The sequence below is a fragment of the Hemiscyllium ocellatum genome, chromosome 3 (assembly GCF_020745735.1).
Source record: "Hemiscyllium ocellatum isolate sHemOce1 chromosome 3, sHemOce1.pat.X.cur, whole genome shotgun sequence".
Classification (NCBI taxonomy): Eukaryota; Metazoa; Chordata; class Chondrichthyes; order Orectolobiformes; family Hemiscylliidae; genus Hemiscyllium; species Hemiscyllium ocellatum.
In genome coordinates, this window is record NC_083403.1 from 121,356,349 (window position 1) to 121,379,776 (window position 23,428).

A 23,428-nucleotide genomic window follows, 5' to 3' on the forward strand; every position below is an offset into this window, starting at 1 on the left:
TGTTGGGTTTCACAGGGCTGTAATAGATTATATTATATATTCATCAGGTAATACATAATGTGTGATTGCTTCCAATTACTTATCAATAAATCAGATAGTGTGATCATTTAAAATTAACATGTCTGCTGCATTATGGACCAGACCAATCCCCTGAAAATATGCTAAGAAGATAGTGTAGATCTTAACTTTGTCTTATTTTAAAGATAAGTGTAAGGCATTATATTTTGCATGCAATTCAATTGGTCAAGCTACCAGGTTTGAAACAAATGACACTTACTTTTACACTAAATTTCAAGTACAGCCAAAATAAATGGAAAAGTATTGACTTTACTGTTACTCTATCAAAATGTTTAATAAAATAATATGTATATTAATTACTGCTAATTTTCTGTTCTAATACAGTAACATCCCATAATGTTACCCTTGGCAAAGGCAAATTCAGTAAAATAGTTTCTCTCACATGCAGCAGGAAGAGGATCCCAGCTTTTACCTGTGACAGAGAGAGGAATAAAACCTTCCACATCCAGCAACTGCTACTGAAGGCTAAAACTAAAAAAAAATCCTGGCTCTGTTGGAGCTCAACCATTCAGGCTGCTTCTATTGTTCCAACCTGAGAAAAAGACCCAAGGTCTCACAAGCTGTTTTTTGGCTTTGAGCAGACCACTCAATACCTGTGTCTTAACCTTTCTTCATTAAAAAAAAGGACAAAGCACACCTCTTAAAGCCATAGTATTGTCACAGTTGGCATCAATATCACAATAATGCACTTAATAAAAACATAGAGAATATTCTAGAAAAAAATAGTAAGAACCCAGAACTTGATCAAAGAGACTTGGAGTGCAGGGTCATAGTTCCTTGAAGATGGAGTCTCAGGTAGATAGGACAGTGAAGAAGGTGTTTCATATACTTTTGTTTATTGGTCAGAGCATTGAGTATAGGAGTTGGGATGTCATGTTGGGGCTGTACAGATCGTTGGTTAGGACACTGTTAGAATGGATGGGTATATGAACAGGAAGGGTTTAGAGGGGTACATGCCAAGTGCTGGCAAATGTGACTAGATTAAGTTAGGATAACTAGTCAGCATGGATGAGTTGGACTGAAACCTGTGTTTCCATGCAGTACATTTCTATGATTCTATGACTCTACAGTTTGTAAACTAAAACCCAGGCAAAATAAACACACTCTTGTTCATTATTTGTTGAATGAGATTAGTACCATGATATAATCCGAAATATGTGAGACTTCTAAAGATATGTCATGGGGTAACGTACACAGGGCAAATAGAGTTATATTAAATTAAACATTTTATTTTACTCACAATTTGACCAAACTCTTAAGTGCTATTTTAATTAGAAGAAACAATTTCTGCAGTAAGACAGCTTCAAAATGTCTTACAAGTTACCATGGTGAGAACATACTTCTGACTCAAATAATTGTTGTGTTGCAGCTAGAAATCACATGCGAAAAGTCATTGTGAATTGAGATGTAATATATTTTTACAATAAGGATATGCATCAGTTTATCAAATGACCAAATGTGGAAGTAATAGAATTATAGAATCTCTTCAGAGTGAAAGCAGGCCATTCGACGCATCAAGTCCATGCCAATCCTCTGAAAAGCAACCCATCCAGATTCATCCCCCTCTAACCTTATTCACTATAATCCTGCATTTGCCATGAATAATACCACCTAACGTACACGTCCCTGGACTCTACAGGCAATTTAGCATGGCCTTTCCACAGAACCTCCACATCGTTTGACTGTGGGAGGAAGCCAGAGCACCCGGAGGAAACCCATAAAGAACACAGGGAGAATGTGCAAACTCCACACAGACAGTCACCCGAGAGTTGAATCAAACCCTTGTCCCAGATGCTGTGAGCCAGAAGTGCGGACCAATGAGCCATCCTCAAAGGTTACACAGTTTCTCAGAGTTCAGATTATTAAAAAGGTACATGTTACTGCAAAAACAGAATGTGGCAGAGGAATATTCACCCATATGTATGAATGCTGCCTCAGAATTCACATTCCCATTTTCAAATGGTGTGCATTGGTTGAGTGGGTCTATTATTATCAATAGATAAAAGTTGTTTAAATTTTCAAAAATCTGCCTAATTGCTCATATTTACTTTATTTCTAGACTAAGCTTAGGAAACAGAACTGATCTTCCTTTTTACTCCTTAGAGCCTTTTAAGTTTCACTTAACAGAGATTACTCAGGGAAAGCAAACATTTCCTTAAAGAGTAAAACCTTGTAATGCAAATAGATACATTTGCAGCTGATATCAACTATTGTACCTACGCTGAGTCAGGAGGCCCAGTTTCAAGGCCCCTGAATACTCCAGAGGTGTGTCATGATGTGTCTGAACAGATTGATGAGGGGCAATGTGACTTTATAGAGTTTAAAAATTAATAACACAATTTTAAATTTAGATTACCTACAGTATGGAACCAGGCCCTTTGGCCCAACAAGTCACTGACCCTCTGAAGTGTAACCCACCCAGACCCATTCCACTACCCTCTATTTACCATTGATTAATGCACCTAACACTATGAGAAATTTAGCATGGCCAATTCACCAGACCTGCACATCATTGAATCGTGGGAGGAAACCAACGCAGACATGGGGAGAATGTGCAAACTCTTATGCAGACAGCCTACCGAGGCTGGAATCAAACTGGGTCCCTGGTGTTGTGAGGCAGCAGTGCTAACCACTGAGCCATAGGTCAATGGGTCAATAATCTTTAGCAAATGGCATGTCTTCCATCTCGAGAGAAAAACTGCAAAGAAGCAAAACTCTGATGTTCTGGAGAAAGAGAGAACAAATATTTCAAGAAAATAAATTCTATGTATGTAGTGTTCACTTCCCTGGTCAAAAGTATCTAACATAGCAATAGTTATAAATATCAGTTTCTTGTCCCTCAGATTACTTGCTTCCACCAATGCAATTTAGTTGTTGGTGCAGCTTAAGTCACGCATGTCTGTACCGTTGATTCACACATAACAAGCCATATTCAGGCTATAACAAAATCAGTTCCTGCTTTTGAGAATTGTGACTAGCTGTTACTACTTTCCCGAGTTAGTGTGTATTTCTAACGCATTTCTGAAATATGCATATAACATCATGCACCATCATTTTATTCTGATGCTTACACATGAATGAATCCAGTTACTTCTGGAGATGAAACCACTAACAATCCGAAAATAATGAGCCATTGATCAGGTAATTTTGAAACAATGGTGGCACTCAGACAATTCCCAAAATAAATCTGCAGACGAGAAAGGATCCATTTCCAAAGGTTCAGATGTAATTACTTCAGTTTTGTTTTAACAAAAGAGGCAAAATATACAGGGGAAAACTTTGCTTTTAACAGCTGCCAATGAAGACAAACTGAAATCAAGCTGCCAACCTTATAAAAGGCTGCTAAGAACAAATGAAATCCAGGATGAAAGGTAACTGCACATGATGTATGGGTTGAGTTATCTATGTTTCACAATAAACAAATCATGAGAGAAATGCAAAAATTAAATTGTCATGTTATGTTGTGCACTGAAATATAACATCAAGGACGTGATATATTCTATGTATAGATTAATGTTGATTTATAGTGTTCCATAGCAGCTGCTACTCTCCATGGGACTGGACACATTTGAGTTTCCAATAAGAGGGCATGAACTCTCAAAGTGTTCAGTCTTGAAATAACAGAAATGTGTCAGACGTGCATAAAATGTGTGCAGACTTATTTTCCTTGCTCTAAAAGATAACAGATGGTCAATATTGGTGGTTGTACATCTGTCCATCACTCAAGGTTTGTCGCTAAGGCTTGACAAACTTTCCGAGAGCAACTAATTGGGGTTTCACCATATTTTATACTGGTGCAGGGAGTGGAAGTGAGAAAGGGAAAAAAACTGGACATATTTGTGTGCTTAGTACACTGGACTTAGTTCCAAAGCACTGGCAGTAATGATGGAGGGGTGACTTCAGTAAATGTGTGCATACAGCAGAAACTTGTAAATAGAGAAATGGTCACCAGGAAGCAAAGAAAGGAATCTGGCCAGCCCCTGGCAGTTGAGGAAATAGGATAAGATCAACCAAAAGAGATTCTTGACATTAAGGTTCAATTCTCCAAATGGGTTTTGAACTGGAAAACAGTGAGTGTCCTATTTACATCCATTAGTATCCTCATTATTCCATCATCTGAACTCATTGACATGCAGTTTGCTATTCTCTGTCCCACCAGTTGGAAACTAGATAGTGACATTTCCTAACGTGATCGTGTGAGAGGGTACCTGGTGACTCCAACTCAACACTTGCTCCTCCAGGCTTCCACCTTCAATAACAGTCATCAACATCTTAGGGCACTGTGGGATATAGGTAAAGTAGTGTTACTTCTGCAATTATAATTATTTATGCAAGGTAAATGCACTCACACCAGTGTATAATTGTTTCAGCCAAGAGCTGAGTCAACTCAGCTATGTGAAGGAAATATATAATTGTTTTTGTATTAGCTAAAATGTGCATACAAGAATGAAACGTGACTGCAAACAATGGTAGATGTTACAGACAAATAGATAAGGTGCTGTGAGGATGTAGGTTAAGCCAGATATGCTTGTGTATGCAGTAGTTATAAGAATCTGTTTCCCACTTCTGCAAAAACAAAAAAAACAAACCCCAATTAAAAGGTCATAAGGATCAATATGGTTGAGGAAAGGGAGGAAATGTCACAAGTTGGGGAAATAGATAGCAGTGAAGGAGGATATACCTAACAATGGACCACAGCAGGATGTGGTGAAATGACCAAGTAAAACTTGTACTTTGTTATGCACAAGGCCGGATAAGGCAAGAGATAAACAATAGTAATGGGCACCAGGTTTGGAGTCGTGAATCTGATATAAGATATGTACTGGTTAAACTCTGCGTGTCTATTTTAGGCACCACGCTTGCAAGTGTATAATAAACATACTGATTGCTTCAGATCTTTTCTCAGACTGAAATTATTGAAGTGAGTGAGCTTTGTTTCTCACAGGCACACACCATGGGTAGCACAACCCTACCCACTAATATTGGGCCAAGGACTCATACTGGGCCCACACTCATGGCACATCTCTGAGCCAGCTACAATACAATTCTGTACTTCAATGCTACACTTTGGAGTGCACAGGTACCTTTCAATGTAAAGCTGCTGCCTAGACATCTCTTAGACAGCGACAGACACCCAGTTCCTGGATTGAGGTTCCTCACTTACTGTGTTAGCATTCACTCACTTTGTGCCCACTTGCATACTTACAACCTGCGAAATTCTCCACCGCAGAAAGCTATTGACGCCAATTCATTAGATATATTCAACAGGGAGCTGGATGTGGTCCTTGCAGCTAAAGGTATCAAGGGGTATGGAGAGAAAATGGGAGCAGGATACTGAGATTGCATGATTAGCCATTATCATATTGAAGGTGGTGCAGGCTCGAAGGGCTGAATGGTCTACTCCTACACCTATTTTGTATGTTTCTATGTTGACATTCCTGCTTGCCTTTTTGTAGTTTGCCTCCTCAGCCAGAATTAGCACAGACACAAAGCCAGACATTTTGTCATGGTTGTTAGTAATGATCAGTTAAGAGAGGAGCCATGCTCCACTACATCACTGTGCTACATTAATGGCAAACCTTCTCAATGTACCTCTCATGTGTCCCAGCCAAATAACCATGTCCCAAAGTGTAAAGGTAGTAGCTTCTAAACAAATCAAGGGAGACAGCCTTCAGTCAGGATCCTAGTCCATGAAGTCAAGGGCAGTGTCCAGGAGATTGTACATCATCAATTCGTAACTTGGAGAGGTTCACGTAAGGGAGTCTGAATCATAGCAGTCAGGCCATGGTCAGCCCTGCTGGTTCACTGCAACTGATCCAGAGAATCATGAGAATTCAGTCAGGGAGCTGCACTGAGATCTGGCAGGCGTCTGGTCAGTCATCGGTTGAAGCTGTTCATCAGAGTCAGTCAAGGAGGTAGGCCACAGTCACTTCTGGGTGGCCATCCACTAAAGGTTTTTTAGATTAGATTAGATTACTTACAGTGTGGAAACAGGCCCTTCGGCCCAACAAGTCCACACTGACCCGCCGAAGCGCAACCCACCCATACCCCTACATTTACCCCTTACCTAACACTACGGGCAATTTAGCATGGCCAATTCACCTGGCCCGCACATCTTTGGACTGTGGGAGGAAACCGGAGCACCCGGAGGAAACCCACGCAGACACGGGGAGAATGTGCAAACTCCACACAGTCAGTCGCCTGAGTCAGGAATTGAACCCAGGTCTCAAGCGCTGTGAGGCAGCAGTGCTAACCACTGTGCCACCGTGCCGCCCTATGGGGGTGCATGGGGGGAGCTATCAAGGCCCACTTCTTTGGGAGGGAAGCTGGTGAAATCAATTGTGGGGTTGGAGACAGCATGCTGGGATGAAAGTGGGATAACAACAGTGACCAATATATCAATGGGGCAGATGATGGAGCATTGTTGGGGTGGGGAAAGTCACAACCAGCCAGCACCACACTGGCTTCAGTGGGACCGGGGGCAATACAAGCTCTGCTGTGGTTATGCAGTATGCCTGGGGCTTAGGTGTAAAGTCGGAAGATGAACAGTAAAATAAACAGATTGTGTAGGAATATACATAAGATCAAAACTTATGGAGTTGACAGGAAAGGCAATCAAGAAGGAAATGTAGACAATTTTGGGGATTCACCAGAACTGAGAAGCTGAGTCTCTGATTCACTCTGTGAAACATAATCATTGTTATCTTTCACTCCAAATAGTGAGTATGCAATGGTCTTGCTCTTCCCTTCCCCCATACTCTGTATTGGCACTCCCAGACTCTGCAGCTGGGATGGAGTAGATTTGCCCTACAGTGTAACTTATTAGCCTTGCACTTTTATTCTGACAACCCCTGGGCCCTCTGTGGATAAAGGGTGCAGACATGCTCAGTTTGCCTACGCCAGAGGCAGGTACACTCTTCTGGACTAATCCTCGCACATGGCTGAGCATGGCAGGTAGGGTGGAGGCAAAAGACACAACCATCTCGGGATTGTACAGGGAGGAGACTTCTGGGAAACCATGAAGGGCTTTTATCCGAAACGTCGATTTTCCTGCTCCTTGGATGCTACCTGAACTGCTGTGCTTTTCCAGCACCACTCTAATCCAGAATATGGTTCCTCCTCTGCCCAGTGACTACTACCCTGTCTCCTGATGGGAGAGGAATGAGGTCAAGGACCCTCCTTGCCCCTGTTGCCTTGCCTTTGGTTCCCAAAGGCTACAGTGTTGGACGGCAAGACTTTATGTGAATCCAGAGACTCTGAGAATGCTGGATCTGGCTCTCCATGGAAATGCTAACCTGTCCAAGTAGGCAGCCAGACACTCACATGCCAGATGTTACACTGTTAGTGGAGTCCTCTAGCCTTTGAGTCAGTTTGCCCAGTGCCACCAGCAAACCAGCCTGCCGCTCCTGCCGCTGCTTATGTATTGTGATCAATTCCTTAATTTCTGACACCATGTGGTCCTCCCTTGCGCGAAGCTGAGCAGGTGTCCCATCTCCTACAGGTGCCAGCGACCTGTGGCATCACTTCCTTCATTAGCTATGGAGATGTGGCAGTGAGGTTACCATGAAGGGTTCTCCTTCTCAACGTCTCCCCTGCCCTGATGTGTGGTGGCCCTCAGACTAAATCACCACCCAGTTGTCTCTCTCTCTCTCTCTCTCTCTCTCTCTCTCTCTCTGTAAGTAAGATGAGGGTGACACAGCATGCCCAGTCACAGTCTTTTCCCTCTAAGGCAAAACTCCTCGACTCACGTATTGATGAATGTCACACACCCCGCCACCTTTTTTGCTCTCTGCCTGTTATGAGCCATTTTGTCCTGTAATGAGACAAAGGGAAGTACTATGTGAGATGAAAGTGGGCATCCCAGCTCTCAGGGACAGTGGAGGTGTAGGAAAGTTGGTGAGGTGTCCCGTGAGTGAGTTGGCAGCATTCACCTTCTGGAGATTTGGAATGGATGACAGCAAGCGAGGGAATGTGTTGCATGCAATAGTGAAAGTCATAGACAATGAGCCTCGGTGGTGGAGAGGGCGTCAACAAAGAGAGATGGCAGAGAGAAAACAATAGAACTTAATCTAGCCAAATGGAGCCTATCACTGACCTCCATGCGAAATTGTTGCCTGTTGCCCCAAACCATCAACATTGCCCTAGACCAGGTGGAAGTTGGCAACATCAAACGAGGCTGGCAGGATATGGTGCCCTGTTCTCTTCTGTCAGCACTGAGAGAAGAAAATCCCTCTGCACTGTCCCATCCAACAGGTCCTCCAGGTCCCTGTTGATAAAATCAGAATGTCAATTTACCTCTCCGCGTCTTCTCCAGGTCAACTTTTCACACAAAGGAATCAATGCAGAGCAGCTCTGCACTGACAATTGCCTAACCTACAGCACAGCTGCTTTTCAGACATAGTGCCAGCATGAGCAATCACAGGAGCCCCTGGCAGTGGCGGGTACTTCCATCTCTGGCGAGAGAACAGGTAGGATGAACAAGATGCTATAGAGGCATGGTGTGTAGTTAATGAGGTAGGTTTTGGAGCAATGTGTGAGAAATTCTGCTGGAGCTCAGGGACAGAAGCCCTCCACAAGACTCATAATTGACAGAGCTGATTTCTAAAAGACTTCAGTGGGGCAACTGCAGTATTAAAGCTAATCCATGACAAGCAGGTTCTGCCACCATTGCCATGTGTAGTTTATTAGGTTGTGAATTTTTGTGTTCAGTGTTGGGACCCGTGGTTGTTCTTTTTGACCCACAGTAATGTTCTTGTGTCCTCATTTTCCTGTGGTCTGAGTTTCAAATGTCCTCTTGTTTGTCTGGCTCTGGCTTATCTCACTGTACAGAGGACCTTTAGGTTACTATGGTGCTCCATCCTGATAACATGCCTGAGCCAGGGAAATTGTTTCTGTGTAATGGCTGCTAACACACCTTGAGGACTTAACTTGGAGAGGACTGCCAATTTCATGACATTTGTCCTCCATGTTGAGATGCCGAGAGTGTGCTGCAGAAGGTGAAAGTTGTTGAACTTTCTTTCTTGATATCTGTAAGTCAACAATGTTTCACAGTCATACAATAAGATATTGGTTCCAAAAGACCTTGGTCCTGTAGATCAGTTTTCTTTCCCTGTACGTTTCATGATTCGGCCAAAGGCTGCTTTCTCAATGCATGTATTGAGTTCTGCATTGAAAAGTTATATTGTCTGTCACCATGAACTCATTATGGCACAATTTGCTGAACTTTTTCAGAAGGGTGCTATTTGGTGCAATCTAGTGTAGGGCTGTAATACCTTGGCCCATAGGCACATTCTCCTGATGTTCTTAGTCAGTGAGAACAGTTTACAGCCTTTGAAGAGACAATCTAGATAGCTGAACAAGTGTTGTCTTGTGTTAAGTTAAAAAAATACTCATTCTATGTTTATCAGTGTGTAGTTTTAATCTAACTTCCTCAAACTACAAAAATGTCACATGTGGAAGTATCTATGAAGTTATGTTGAGTTTGTTGAAATCAATTTTAAAATGTGTAATTATATTTCCTGGCAATTTAATTAATTGGAGAATGGTGCCTAGAGGCGTTATTGCTAGACTATTAATCCAGATGACAATCCTTCATTCGTGATGAAGGACTTTTGCCCGTAACGTCAATTTTCCTGCTCCTTGGATGCTGCCTGACCTGCTGTGCTTTATCAGCACAACTTTAATCTTGACTATTAATCCAGAGACCCAACTAATGTTCTGGGAAGCTGGGTTTGAATTCTGCAATGTCAGACAGTGCAATTTGAATTCAATATAAATATGGAATCAAAACTCTGATGGTGGTCGTGAAGCTATTGTTGATTGTCAAGAAAAGCCTCTCTGGTTCATTAATGTCCTTTAGGGGTGGAAATTGTCATCCTTAACTGGTCTGGCCTGCATGTAATTCCAGCCTGCAGTAATGAGGTTGACTTTTTTAATAGATATTTTTACTGAAAAGAAAGATTTCAGGTTTTTTACAAAATTACAAGGCCAGTACAAAATAGTATGAGAGCTTTATAATATAATAGCAATAATAGAAAACAAACTACTACTCTACTCCACAGACTACATGGAGTCATAGAGATGCATAGCATGGAAACAGACCCTTCGGTCCAACACGTCCATGCTGACCAGATATCCCAACCCAGTCTAGTCCCACCTGCCAGCAGCCGGCCCATATCCCTCTAAACCCTTTCTTTTCATGTACACATCCATGTGCCTTTTAAATGTTGTAATTGTACCAACCTCCACCACTTCCTCTGGCAGTTCATTCCATACGTGCATCACCCTCTGAGTGAAGAATTTGCCCCTTAGGTCTCTTTTATAACCTGGAAACAAACCAAATAGATTAATCACTTGTATTAAGCGGGGCACTGATGTCATTGGATCGGTTAAAAAGAGAAGGGCGTCATTCACATAGAAGATAATTTTATGTCTGTCTGACCCTACCTCCAGGCCAGTTGGGATTTGTCTGAATGGCTTCCACAAGTGGCTCAATCACCAATGCAAATAATAGCGGTGAGACAGGGCACCCTTGACGGCAGCGTCTGCCGACACTAAAACTATTTGACCTTATACCATTAGTGAGCAACGCTGCGTTCGGATCAATGTACAACACTGCCACTCATTTGGCAAAAACCTCTCCAAGACCAAACCGATCCATGACATAAAAGAGGTACAGCCTCTCCACCCCATCAAATGCTTCCTCTGCATCCAGGGAGACTACCAAACCCGGGATCGTTCTTCGTTGACATATTTGGACCATATTTAATATTCTTGTAATATTATTGGTAGACCTATGACCCGTAATAAAACCCGTCTGGCCCTCCTTTACAATAAAAGGCAACACCCTCTCCAGCCTTAATGTTAACATTTTCGACATGATTTTAAAGTCCACGTTCATTAATGATATGGGTCAGTCTGAAGTACAATCTTCTGAGGCTTTTCCTTTCTTAAGGATAAGAGAAATATTTTCTTCTCTCAAAGAAAATGGGAGGCAGCCCTGACTGAATGAGTAATTGTACATATCTAAGAGTGGCCCAGCCAGTTTGTCTATGAACTTTTTATAAAACTCACTTTGAAATCCATCTGGTCGGGGTGCTTTACCACTCTGGAGCAGCCTCACTACCTCCTGTACTTCCTGAATTGTCAAGGTGGGGGCATTCAGAAAGGACACCTGCTCTGAGCTTACACCCAAAAGCTCCAAGGTCTTAAAAAAAGGACACCATCTTCATCGTTCTATCCACACAGCCCTCTGACTGATACAGCTCAAAATAAAATTTTCTAAATGCTGCATTAATCTTTATGGCGCTGCAAGTAGATTAGATTAGATTCCCCACAGTGTGGAAACAGGCCCTACGCCCAACAAGTCCACACCGACCCTGTGAAGAGTAACCCACCCAGACCCATTCCCTTACATTTACCCCTTCACCTAACACTACGGGCAGTTTAGCATGGTCAATTCAGCTAACCTGCACATCTTTGGACTGTGGGAGGAAGCTGGAGCAGCTGGAGGAAACCCATGCAGACACGGGGAGAATGTGCAAACTCCACACAGGTAGTCATGCGAGGCAGGAACTGAAGCCGGGTCCTGGTGCTGTGAGGTAACAGTGCTAACCACTGTGCTACTGTGTAAGAGTACCAGCACTCTTTGATTGAGAGGCATTAGATTGAGAGGCATTCTTCTTTCTGGGTAGATACCTACCCAGTTTATCACCATACTCGAATAACCACTGTTTCGCAAAAGATATTTCTCCTTTGTTGTTTGGGTAACTGCAGCATTCAAAGTATCCCTGAGTGCTGTAATCCGCTGTAATTTAGTTAGTGACGGCCTATCAAAGTATGCTAACTCAGCCACCTTCAGGCAAGCCTCGAGCAAACATTGCTGTCCTCCCCTCTGTCGTTTCTGGATCATAGAGTGAGAAATAATCAAACCCCATGCATAGGCTTTGGCAGTCTCCCACAGCACCGATGGGTTGCTGATCGTACCTGAATTGATATCCCAAAAAATTTTAAATCCCCTCAGAGGATACTCTATAAACTTGCTATTTTTCAGGAGGAAAGGGAACCCGCCTCACTACCTCCGCCCTTGACTTCCATATACTGTACACTGCCACATGATCAGAAACAGCTATATTCCCTAGCCTACAGGACAGTACGAAGTTCAAAAAGGCCAATGGAACAAAAATCATGTCAATTCTGGTATAGCACTTACATGGATTGGAAAAAAAGGTATGATCCCAACCTTTAGGGTAAAGACATCTCCACACATCCACCAACCCCAACTCCTTGTTCAAGTCTACCAACTGCCTGGATTGCAGTGACATACCTGCAAGACGCCTAGGCATCCTGTCTACCTCGGGGTCAATAATGCGGTTAAAGTCTCCCCCTATAATTGTATGATGCGCCCTAAGGGCCATCAATCCAGAGAGTGCATCCATTACGAATTTAAAGGGATGTGCCGGGGGAAAGTATACATTCAGAATCCCATACTCCTCTCCATGCATTAAAGCTTTAAGTATTATGAATCACTCAGACTCATACTTAAGTTGGCCTAGCATTTGAAATGGGAGGTTCTTCCAGATGAGAATAGCTACTCCTCTACTTTTCAACTTAAAAGATGAGAAAAACACCTGGCCGATCCTCCCTGTTGCAATTTCAAATACTCCTTATTGGTCGAGTGTGTTTCTTGCAACAAGGCAACATCGACCCTTTCTTTCTAAGGCTTGGCAGTATCTTTTTCCTCTTAATTGGTGAGTAACTCCCCTTAACATTCCACGTGCATCACTTAAACTAATGGCTAGCTATGATCATTCGAAACATTCCAAGTCCGCCCCCGGGACGGAGAACCCCACTCATTGCCCGCCGAGTGAAAACATAAACAGTACATATAAGTTTTAAAATGCAACTTCCAAAACTACTAAATCAAAATTTCTGACAAATGCTTCTACAACATAACAGCATAAAACATATCTGAAAGGAGACTTTTCCCCTTGCCCACAGGAGGCGATCATACCACCCATTAATCCCACTATGACTCCTTCTACCTGGAGCCATGCCCCCGCCCCAGACACCACCAAGTAAGGAAACAAATATCAATAGTTTATGAAATGAAAGTTAAAAGTGGGCACCCAACCCATACCCTGCATACTGTAATCTGAGGCACTCTTGGTAGAACAACAAAAAATAATACCCTCTCCCCACTTCCCCCCACTGCCCCTCCCACCCATCCAAACAAAGAATGATGGAAAGGGAAAGGGAATGATGGAGAGGGAACAAAAGAAAGAAAAGATAATTATGCCCCAACATATATTCAAAGGAAGACCAAGATCACCTCCCGACAACCAGCTAAACCAGGCAAGTTACGGAAAAAAAAGCAGAATAGAATAATTGTCCATATAATTCAGGCCAATCAGTCTATTTTAGAGCATCCAAGAAGTCCTTTGCCTTTTCTGGTGAATCAAATTTGAACACGGACCCTCCATGGCTGAAACACAGTATGGCCGGATATCTAGTGAAATACTGGCTATTCAGGTCTCTCAGCTGCCTTTTTACCTCATCAAATCACAACCAGGGAAAAGTCCTGAAAAAGCTTGATTCATGATCCTTTATGTACCATAGCCTGGGGACCCTTCCAGCATCATTAGTTTGCCTCTATAATGCTGGAGTCACACGAGGACCAGGTGGGGGCGCAGGTCCGACCTGGGCCTGCGCACTGCGACCTTGTGGGCCTGCTCAACCCACATCGGGTCTACCTCAACTTCCAGCCTCAGAAACTGCGGGAGCCATTGCTCCAGAAAACTGAATAGGCTGGCCTTCTTCCTCCCATTCTGGAAGCCCTAGCAACTGGATGTTCTTCTAATAACCTCGAGGTCATCAACCTGCTCCTCCAAGGCCAGCATTCAACGTTACAGGGCCTGAATTCAACCCGCTGAGTATTCAGCCGCAGTCTTGGAAGCAGAGGCCCGTTGCTCTGCTCCCCGACACACTGCCCGAGTTACTGGATCTCCAGGTCATGCCTCTGCAGCATGACCGAGATTGATTCCCATCTGGCCGGGGTCTCTTCCACCAACGAGTCAATCTTGTCTCAGAGTTTTGCAAACTCCAAGATCAAGCTCCCCTCTGCAGGTGAGTCCTCTGGGGTGGCCGCAGAGGCTGACGCTACGGCCAAGGGTGCATCCTTTGCTGCAGGGGAGGTCCATACTGATGCAAGCCTCGTGCACCTTTCCTTTAGTCATTTTTTAAAACTGTGCAAAACTGTTCAGAACTGATGCTAAGTAGTTCTCAGGATCAGGAAATAGTTATTTTCAACAAATTGAACAGTGAAGGGAGGGTGAGTGCCCCACTTTGTCTGGGTTCTGGTGCACAGCTCAGACCTACTAGGTCACTGCCATCTTGAATCCCCCATGTGGTTGACTTTAACTGCCCTCTGGGCAATTAAAGGTTGCCAATGAATGCTGGTCTAGCCAGTGTTGTCCGCATCCTGTGATTTCTTTTTAAATTAATAGAAATTTCATGAAGTCTTTTGATATTTCAGATCTTAAAAGTCCCCATGCTGAATCATAATGGTAACCTCTATCTGTGGAAAAAGTGGACTCAATAGAAAAAGCATGGATTCCGCTCATTCCTCAGTTTTCTCTGAATAACTACTGTGCAAATAGGAAGAAGATTTTTGTATAGGCAATACTGAGCTTGCCTAACTTGTAAATGTCAAAACTTTCTTTTTAAAAAATGGATTTCAAAACATTTCAACTTTATTTTAAATTTATGATTTGCTTTTCTCTTCTTGTTGCGAGAAGGCAGGTTTTGTCATCAGTTCAAAACAAAAACATCTATTTGGCTCTCCCCAAGAACTCATAACAAATGATAACTGTAGTCTTTATATGTAATCTGGCAAGACCAGCATTCTACTACAATTTGTTGCTAGGATATCCAATAATGTAGTGTATATTCACACTATCTTTCTCCCATTACCAGTTATCAGGTAATATGCACTGCTGGAATCAGATAGCCATCTGCTCCAACCACAAAATTTATATTCTAACAGCTTCCTTAGTGGATAATGTGGAAGATAATATGGCTTCCAACCTTCCTCTAATCGACAAGTCTCACTACTCAGCAATACATCAGCACCACTCCAATATTACAGAAAGAGACAAAGAGGGAAGAAAGGAGATTGGATTTAAAATAATACAATACAAAAAACAGTGCCACTGTGACTAGAGAGCCAAGAATGATCATTAGCCGACATATTGGGAAGCTACAGCTGCCATGACAACACCGAGGAAATAGTGATGTTGAAGAGAGAAGCAGCAGGTTTGCAGGCCATGGTTAAAGCTGTGCCAAGCTTTCATCACTGTTCCCTGCTTTTTCATTCACCTGACTGTTCTGTAATAGAGGTACAGACAGACAGACAGACATTTCTGTGGCCAGCAGAGAAAAAGCAGAATGGTGTGTTGTTTCCCTGGTGCCAGGATCAAGGATGTCTCAGAGAGGGTGCAGAAAGTTCTCAAGGCGGAGAGGGGCCAGCAAGAGGTCATTGTGACACATTGGAACCAACGATATAGGAAGGGAAAAGGTTGAGATTCTGAAGGGAGATTACAGAGAGTTAGGCAGAAATTTAAAAAGGAGGTCCTCAAGGGTAGTAACATCTGGATTACTTCCAGTGCTACGAGCTAGTGAGGGCCGGAATAGGAGGATAGAGCAGATGATGCATGGCTGAGGAGCTGGTGTATGGGAGAAGGATTCACATTTTTGGATCGTTGGAATCTCTTTTGGGGTAGAAGTGACCTGTACAAGAAGGACAGATTGGACCTAAATTGGAAAGGGACTAATATGCTGGCAGGGAGATTTGCTATAACTGCTTGGGAGAATTTAAACTAGTAAGGTGGTGGTGGTGGGACCCAGGGAGATAGTGAGGAAAGAGATCAATCTGAGACTGGTACAGTTGAGAATAGAAGTGAGTCAAACAGTCAGGGCAGGCAGGGACAAGGTAGGACTAATCAATTAAACTGCATTTATTTCAATGCAAGGGGTCTAACAAGGAAAGCAGATGAACTCAGGGCATGGTTAGGAACATGGGACTGGGATATCATAGCAATAACAGAAACATGGCTCATGGATGGGCAGGAATGGCAGCTTAATGTTCCAGGATACAAATGCTACAGGAAGGATAGAAAGGGAGGCAAGAGAGGAGGGGGAGTGGTATTTTTGATAAGGGATAGCATTCCAGCTGTGCTGAGGGAGGATATTCCCGGAAATACATCAAGGGAAATTATTTGGGTGGAACTGAGAAATAAGAAAGGGATAATCACCTTATTGGGATTGTATTGTAGACCCCCTAATAGACAGAGGGAAATTGAGAAACAAATTTATAAGGAGATCTCAGTTATCTGTAAGTATAATAGGGTAATTATGGTAGGGAATTTTAACTTTCCAAACATCAACTGGAACTGCCATAGTGTTAAAGGTTTAGATGGAGAGGAATTTCTTAAGTGCGTACAAGACAATTTTCTGATTCAGTATGTGGATGTACCTACTGGAGAAAGTGCAAAACTTGACCTACTCTTGGGAAATAAGGCAGGGCAGGTGATTGAGGTGTCAGTGGGGGAGCACTTTGGGGCCAGCGACCATAATTCTATTTGTTTAAAATAGTGATAGAAAAGGATAGACCAGATCTAAAAGTTGAAGTTCTAAATTGGAGAAAGGCCAGTTTTGACAGTATTAGGCAAGAACCTTTGAAAGCTGATTGGAGGCAGATGTTCGCAGTAAAAGGGACGGCTGGAAAATGGGAAGCCTTCAGAAATGAAATAATGAGAATCTAGAAAAAGAATATTCCTGCCAGGGTGAAAGGAAAGGCTGGTAGGTATAGGGAATGGTGGATGACTGAAGAAATTGAGGGTTTGGCTAAGAAAAAGAAGGAAGCATATGTCAGGTATAGGCAGGATAGATCGAGTGAATCCTTAGAAGAGTATAAAGGAAGTAGGAGTATACTTGAGGAAAATCAGGAGGGCAAAAAGGGGAGATGAGATAGCTTTGGCAAATAGAACTAAGGAGAATCCAAAGGGTTTTTACAAATATATTAAGGACAAAAAGGTAACTAGGGAAAGAATGAGACCCCTCAAAGATCAGCAAGGCGGCCTTTGTGTGGAGCCACAGAAAATGGGGGAGATAATAAATGAATATTTTGCATCAGTATTTACTGTGGAAAAGGATATGGAAGATATAGACTGTAGGGAAATAGATGGTGACAACTTACAAAATGTCCAGATTAGAGAGGAGGAAGTGCTGGATGTCTTGAAATGGTTGAAGGTGGATAAATCCCCAGGACCTGATCAGGTGTACCCTAGAACTCTGTGGGATGCTAGAGAAGTGATTGCTGGGCCTCTTGCTGAGATATTTCTATCATCGATAGTCACAGGTGAGGTGCCAGAAGACTGGAGGTTGGCTAACGTGGTGCCACTATTTAAGAAGGGCGGTAAAGACAAGCCTGGGAACTAAAGACCAGTGAGCCTGACCTCAGTGGTGGGCAAGTTGTTGGAGGGAATCCTGATGGACAAGATGCACATGTATTTGGAAAGGCAAAGACTAATTAGGGATAGTCAACATGGCTTTGTGCGTGGGAAATCATGCCTTAGAAACTTGATTGAGTTTTTTGAAGAAGTTACAAAGAAGATTGATGAGGGCAGAGCAGTAGATGTGATCTATGTGGACTTCAGTGAGGTATTCAACAAGGTTCCCCATGGGAGACTGATTAGCAAGGTTAGATTTATGGAATACAGGGAGAACTAGCCATTTGGATACCGAACTAGCTCAAAGGTAGAAGACAGAGGGTGATGGTGAAGGGTTGTTTTTCAGACTGGAGGCCTGTGACCAGAGGAGTGCCACAAGGATCAGTGCTGGGTCCTCTACTTTTTGTCATTTATATAAATGATTTGAATGCAAGCATAAGAGGTACAGTCAGTAAGTTTGAGATGACACCAAAATTGGAGATGTAGTGGACAGTAAAGAGGGTTACCTCAGATTACAACAGGATCACGATCAGATGGTCCAATGGGCTGAGAAGTGGCAGATGGAGTTTAAATCAGATAAATGCAACGTGCTGCATTTTGGGAAAGGAAATCTTAGCAGGACTTATATACTTAATGGTAACATTCTAGGGAGTGTTGCTGAACAAAGAGACCTTGGAGTGGAGGTTCATAGCTCCTTGAAAGTGGAGTCGCAGGTAGATAGGATAGTGAAGAAGGCGTTTGGTATGTTCTCCTTTATTGGTCAGAGTATTGAGTACAGGAGTTGGGAGGTCATGTTGCAGTGGTACAGGACATTGGTTAGGCCACTGTTGGAATATTGCGTGCAGTTCTGGTCTCCTTCCTATTGGAAAGATGTTGCAAAACTTGAAGGGGTTCAGAAAAGATTGACAAGGATGTTGCCAGGGTTGGAGGATTTGAGCTACTGGGAGTGGCTGAACAGGCTGGGGCTACTTTCCCTGGACCATCAGAGGCTGAGGGTTGACCTTATATAGGTTTACAGAATTATGAGGGGCATGGATAGGGTAAATAGGCAAAGTCGTTTCCCTGGGGTCGGGGAGTCCTGAACTAAAGGGCATAGGTTTAGGGTGAGACGGGAAAGATATAAAAGAGACCTAAGGGGCAGTTTTTTCATGCAGAGGATGAAACGTGTATGGAATGAGCTGCCAGAGGATGTGGTGGAGGCTGGTACAATTGCAACATTTCAGAGGCATTTGGATGGATATATGAATAGGAAGGGTTTGGAGGTGGGTGCTGGCAAGTGGGACTATATTGGGTTGGGATATCTGGTCGGTATGGACAGGTTGGACCGAAAGGTCTGTTTCCATGCGGTTCATCCCTATGACTGAATAGACCTTCCCCAAAGACCAAGGAAGGCAAGGTGGCTCCAGAAATCAAAAGCTACAAGGAGTGATTTTATGTCCCAGCAAAAGGTTTACAAAACCATGAGGGGCATGTTTAAGATAAATAGACAAAGTCTCTTCCCTGGGGTGAGGAAGTCCAGAACCGGGGGTATAGGTTTCGGGTGAGAGGGGAAAGATATAAAAGAGACCTAAGGGGCAACCTTTTCACACAGAGGGTGGTACGTGTATGGAATGAGCTGCCAGACAAAGTGGTGGAGGCCAGTACAATTGCAACATTTAAAAGGCATTTGGATGGGTATATGTATCGGAAGGGTTTGGAGGGATATGGGCCAGGTGCTGGCAGCTGGGACTAGATTGAGTTGGGATATCTGGTCTGCATGGACGAGTTAGACCGAAGGGTCTGTTTCCGTGCTGTACATCTCTCTGACTCTATGACTCTATAAACTCCATAAAAAGGCAGGGGTGGAAGACTAGTTCCCTATAACGTCCTTTGGTTATCATCCTCACGTACTTTGAAAAGAGAGTGGGGTGAGGCATTAAATGGGAGGTTGATCCATTCCCACACCCGCAGTTGGAAATGATCACTGTAACCCCACCTCACCTGTGACTTAGATCCTGTTAGGTGTTCAAATTTTTCATGAAGATTTGGAAGTTCATTATGAATATACCTATTTTATATTTTTATCAGGACCTTCTATGAACATAGGATCAGTTTCAGGCTATGGCCACCTGGTGGCAATGTGGAGCAAAGGTTTTGCAATTTCTTCCATCACCTTCAGTTCCTCAGTGGGCCACATTATACCTGAGCAGGGGCTCCCGACTTGTTTGAGCATGTTTAGCCCGTAAAATTGCTGAAAGGAGCAGTGTGGCAAAGAACAAGAAGGCATCCAGAAGCTTGATCAGCAACGGAACAGAGAAAGTAAAAATCGAAAGCACTGCGGATGCCATAAATCAGAACCAAAAAACAGAAGTTGCTGGAAAAGCTCAGCAGGACTAGCAGTGTCAGTGAGGGGAAATCAAGGTTAACATTTTAGGTCTGGTGCCCGTTCCTCAGAACTGATGGTAGCAAGGAAAATGTTGGTTTATGTGCAGAAGATAAGATGGGGAGGGGCTAAGGAGTAAATGATAGGTGGAGACAGAGCCTAAAGAGAGAGAAGAACAGTTGGACAGACAAAGGAGTGGATGACGAATGACTGGGAGGCTGAATAGCTGTTACTGGAGATTGTTAGTGGCTTACAATACTTTGTGTGTAATGGCAGATTTTGTGATAACAAGGCCTGGTGTGTGTGGTAGGGGGCTAGGACACAGGGGAGCTCAGGTCCAAGAATTATTGAACTCAATATTGAGTCCAGAGGGCTGCAAGTCGAAAATGGGTATTCTTCTTCCAGCTTGCCCTGAAGCACTGTGACAAGCCTGAGGCAGCGATATCGAGCAGGGAACAGGGTGGTACATTCAAGTTCATTAATTTTGAATCCCCCCCACCCTGGTAAATCATGGGCAATTTAGAATGGCCAATCCACCTAACCTGCATATCTTTGGACTGTGGGAGGAAACCCACACAGACATAGGGACAATGTGCAAACTCCAAACACACCAGCTACCTGATGAAGGAGCAACACTCCGAAAGCTAGTACTTCCAAATAAACCAGTTGGACTATAAACTGGTTGTGTGATTTTTAGGTTTGTCCACCCAAGTCCTACACTGGCAACTCCGCATCATCCGCACAGTCACCTGATGCTGGAATTGAACCCTGGTCCCTGTTGCTGTGAGGCAACAGTGCTAACCACTGAGACACCCTGCTACCCCCATATTGATCCCTTTGCAATCAGTAAGATTTAAAAAAGGCAAGAAGTTCAATTTGAACATTTTAAACATCTCTCAACTCAAATTGGCATGACCATTAATCATTTCCTTAAAAAGCACAATGCTGTTAAAAACTAAACATAACTTTTTTGTGTCAAGTTTAATTGTTCATTAATATGCTAAAGTACCAATTGACAGCCAGTTATCTCAAAAATCTAATAGTGTGTGATGCTACTGATGACAATGCCATGGATTTAATCCTTGTACTGACCAGAAAGTCTACTGCCAAATCAAGGAAAGTGCATATGTCCTTGCAAGCATCTTGTGGCTCAGTGGTAGTGCTCAACTCCTGGGTCAGAAGGTCTCATGTCAAGTACTACCATAGGATGTGATCATCATGGAGGTTTGCTGTTCTAACAGGTTATTTTTAAAAAAGTTTTAACATGTTCCAAGGCAAGTTTCAAGTTGTGATGCTATGGTAGTGTCCCTAGCCATGAGCCAGGCGTTTCCAATTCAGGATGTGAGACCACATGGTTGAATCATTACACTTAAAAGTACACTAACTTAGTGTTGCAAACCTAATGAAAATTTGGGATATGAAATTAAAGCTACATTTTCTGGTGAAAACTCTAGGAATAATTTAGCATCACAAAAAGAAATGTGCAAAAGATTTCCAGCTGAAACCACAAGAGACAATGTTTATGTTCCATCTAAAATTATTTCAATGCTTATTTTAGTGCAGGATTCAACCTATTTAAAAGAAATTAAATTTCAAATGAATGTTCTTCCCACATTGTAATTTCAAGGCTGCTATTTCTTCAAGTGGTCAAACGTTTTATTTTGATTTCTAGCTTTGTTTAGGCTATAAGATATTTTTATATTTTAGGCATTACTCAGAAAGGAGACTTAAGTAAGTATTATAGACCACAACGAACTGTGTCTCCATGAATAAATCTAAGTTCAAAAATAAATTCTAAAAAACTTTGTAAGTCAGTTAGTTTCAAAATACAAAACTGGCTAACCAAAATCTTTAAACTTAATGGTGAGGTTAGCAGAAGTTCAAATCACTCACAGTGTCATGATTCACATAGTTTTCAATTTTTAAAATGAAATCTTGTTTTATTTTGAAACAGTGCAAACAATGCATATGGATGTAAAAACAAAATCCAGATATAGATATGGAAAATAAGTACAAAAGAAAAGTAACAGACAGGAAAATGAACGAAGTGAAGACTAGTCAAGCGATGAAAGGTTTCATCCACAGTGCTAACAAGCAACATTTGCTTTTGAATAATCTGCTCGCTGATTTTGCTGGAAAATGGGATTAGAATAGTTAGCTGGTTGATTTGACTGGCACAGACTCAATGGGCTGAAAAATGTCTTTTTCTGTGCTGTAGACCTCTATAGCTCCACGTCCATCATGCTCAGCTTGTGCTCCACAATGGCCACTCAGCTCCCGGCCTGATGGACAAAATTCTGATTTCCAGAGGTGAGGTGAGAGTGACGGTGATTGATATCAAGGCCACATTTGACCAAGTAGTGCATCAAAGAATCCTTCGCAAAGCTGGAGCTAATGAGAATCAGAGCAGAAGGAATTGGAACACCACCTGCAAGTTCTTTCTCAAGATACTTACCATCCTGTTCATTTATCACCGTTCCTTCAGTGCCTCTGGGTCAAAATCTTGGAACTCTCTCATTAAAGGAATTATAGCTCTTCCTCCATGAAGTGAATGCAGCAGTCAAGAATTCAGTTCAACTTCTCAAAAGCAACTAGGGATGGCCAATAAATGGTATACCAGCAAATGAAGCCCAAGTCCCATAAATTAATGATATTTTTTAAAACTGAAACATATACATAAATCATTTGAATACAGTGGAACCTTGATTATCCGAACGATGCGGGCAGGGAGTATTTCGTTTGGTTAATTGAATCTGGATAATTGAATACCGGATAACATAGTTTAGTCAAGCATCGGGATCTTATGATCTTGCCAAACAATCCGATATTCGGATAATCAAATGCCGGATAATCGAGGTTCCTTCGCAGATCTGTAATGCTATTGCATCTATATTACATTAAACTAACAATAGAATTTTGGGAACTCATGAATTAAGGTAGACATATTATTTTTATTGCAATGTTACAAGTATTAACATCTTTCAGATGAAACATTAAACTGAAACCATTATCTGGTGTCTCAAGTGGTATTTATTGTTTCAAAAGAAAGAAAGACCGCCTGGCCAATATTTTATCTCTATCAATATTACAAAAGCAGTTTATTCATCAGCTTTTACATAGCCACATGAGGGACCTTGCTGTGTGTTCATTGACAGTCCTGCTTGCTGATGCAATAGTAATTACACTTGAAAATCCTTTAATTAGATATAGGTATTTGTAAGGTTGTAATGGATGCTAAATAAATGAAAGTCATTATTTTATTTCATTCTCTTCCTTTTCAACTATTTGTCAAAGTGGTAACAAAAGAATATTTATTGTAAAAAATATGTATTTTTCAGTCATATTAGTATTATGGAAGTGGGGGGCAGTTAGCTCAATTGGTTGGAAAGCTGACTTGTGAAGTAGAGGGACACCAGTAGCTTGTATTAATTTCCCACACCAACTGAGGTTACTATGAAAGACTCGCCACCTTAACCTGCCC